Below are 2,235 nucleotides of genomic sequence, written 5' to 3' on the forward strand. Positions count from 1 at the left end.
ACGTCGAGCAGTCATAATTCATAATCCTTTTATCCTCGAACAACGTGTCACGTTTTCGGACAAGATCTGTCTTGTCTGTCAGTGAGTGCAGATTGCAACGTGACTGATTTAGGTCCAGGATAAACGTTTCAGTATTCACAAAAGTTTGTTTGGCTAATCCAACTGGGAGATGTTTTCCGCGACTGCGGGCACAAGTGGTTTCGAAACGAGTACTTGTGTAGGCGATGAAAATTAATCTTCTGTCTGTGAATGAACACAAGGGACAGTGTCCGAGTCACGGACCGTTAAGTGGCCCTAGCTATGACGTAGTATCTTGTACTGGGTACGCCTAAAATGCCGGAATAAAATTCTTCTTTGCTTTCACGCTCTTAGTGCTATCGACCTTCCTATTGGAGGTAACATACCACGCACTAGCCTTGTATTTTCTCTCCGTCTCTATCTATCTCGAGTGCACTGTATCGCGTTTTCCTTCTCATATATCTCCACGCTTACTGGTTATCAAATCAGCTGCAGCAGGTAGTATTTTTTACTTTTAAAATGCGTTAATTTTTAAAACGCAATAGACACGAGAACATAAAACACTTTTATTAAAAACACTGAATGTGTATTTTATAAAAAATATTTGTGATTCGTTATTTGAGTCGTTTTTTGACGCGAATAACGGTCGAGTTCACTGAATATTACTTTTTTTCGTTTAATTTTCTAAACGTTCCACATAAAATATTCAATGTTTATGTAATAGGTTCGTATAATGAGTTTGTTCACTTCGATGTATTGCTCTATAAGTATGTATCTACTTTTCTACTGTACCTACTTATTACTATCGGAAAGTATACACATGTTAATGGTGGAAGATAATGCACCGGCTCAGAGGTCCAGATTAAAAATAAACATTATTTTGAGATAAAAAAAATGTGATAGTAAATAACCTGTCACTCAATAGGTTAACTATTATGTTGAAAATGTAAGAAAATACTCGATTCTCTATTAAAAAATACAAAAAATTAATAAGAAAAAAATTAAAACTGAAATAATCGTTTGATTTCAAATTTGTAGAGAACTAAAGTATTTATTATTTATTTTTCTTTATAACCTCCATGTAAACAAATGTAAAAAATGTATGCATAATCGAGTGACCTTTAAATTGGACACGATAAAAGTTTTTGAAAGTATTTTAAATGTTACTCGACTTTAATTTTAGATGCGATTCCGCAAATGCTTTTGCATATTTGGCAGTATGCCTCCGTAAACACGCAATGCATTAATTTAAGTCAGGAAACATTACATTTATGTCGTAATTAATTGGATACTTTATAACACAATGTCTTGGAAACCTGTCCCAAGAAAATGCGTAAAAAAATTAACTACTTTATCGGTAGGAAGGGGGCATTGAGTAAATATGTTGCTTCGGCCAAAAAAAGGCATCAGATATTCCACTAAAAACTGAAATAATTAACTAATGATACTTAGTAGCAAATTTAAATAATGCTTTGTAAAATCTTTATGTATCATAATACTAAATACCTCATTACAATGTAATCTTTTGTTGTTGTATGGTAAATATTTCACTTGTGCAATACAGCAAATAAAACTGTTATCCAACATGATCGGTTAAATCGAACGAACAAACAATTTCACCATGCGTTAAAATGAATTACGAAAACGGGTTTCGTAGCCGATATGTATAGTATTATCCGAGACATTTCAACATTTTAGGGCACTGTATCACATCATAAAACGTAAATGGTGACTTACATAGATAAACGCACAAAACAGAGATGATACAAAATAGTCGATTTTTCAAATTTGACACAGAACGAATGATTAGTTTGACGGATAAATGTATTAGCCGAACGTTCTCTTGTCTTTAAACTTTGACTCTTTGAATTTGGAACGAGTACTATTGTTTACATTTTTATCACGAGCTGTCACGTATGCACGCGACCGATGCGCGATGTAAACAAACTCGCCTCGATAAGTTTTCAACTGTTGGCGCTCCGGCTTACCTCGTTCGCTATTGGTTAGCGAGTGTTGCCGCCAAGCGGGGTGACCACATTGATAAATTAATAACGATGGAAGCCGGTGTTACCATGCGCAGTAGAGGCGCGAATCCGCGTCGGCGTCGAGCTTGCTCGACTGTCGGCAATCGACTGTGGGGTCTCGCTGATTGCGAGAATGTCATCTCGACCCCTGACAGAAAAATTATAAAATATTGTAACAAAAAAAAATTACTCG

General features: G+C 35.5%; 1 protein-coding gene across 7 annotated transcripts in view; it reads right to left on the bottom strand.

Moving 5' to 3' along the window:
* LOC148311958 (prostaglandin E2 receptor EP2 subtype) overlaps positions 1 to 1,976 on the bottom strand; it is an 87,783-nt gene extending 85,807 nt beyond the window's left edge. For 2 of the 7 annotated variants that reach the window (XM_088278267.1, XM_088278264.1), the window contains exon 1: positions 1,756 to 1,962. The gene's annotated coding sequence lies outside the window, so the exon portion shown is untranslated. Of the gene's footprint in view, positions 805 to 1,524 lie in introns of all 7 variants that reach the window. The other 5 variants (XM_088278262.1, XM_088278263.1, XM_088278260.1 and 2 more) reach the window with 5 other exon arrangements.
* Positions 1,977 to 2,235: the final 259 nt, after the last annotated feature.

The sequence above is a fragment of the Brachycentrus maculatus genome, unplaced genomic scaffold (genome assembly GCF_059751285.1).
Source record: "Brachycentrus maculatus isolate JH-2025_06_01 unplaced genomic scaffold, ASM5975128v1 h1tg000055l, whole genome shotgun sequence".
Classification (NCBI taxonomy): domain Eukaryota; kingdom Metazoa; phylum Arthropoda; class Insecta; order Trichoptera; family Brachycentridae; genus Brachycentrus; species Brachycentrus maculatus.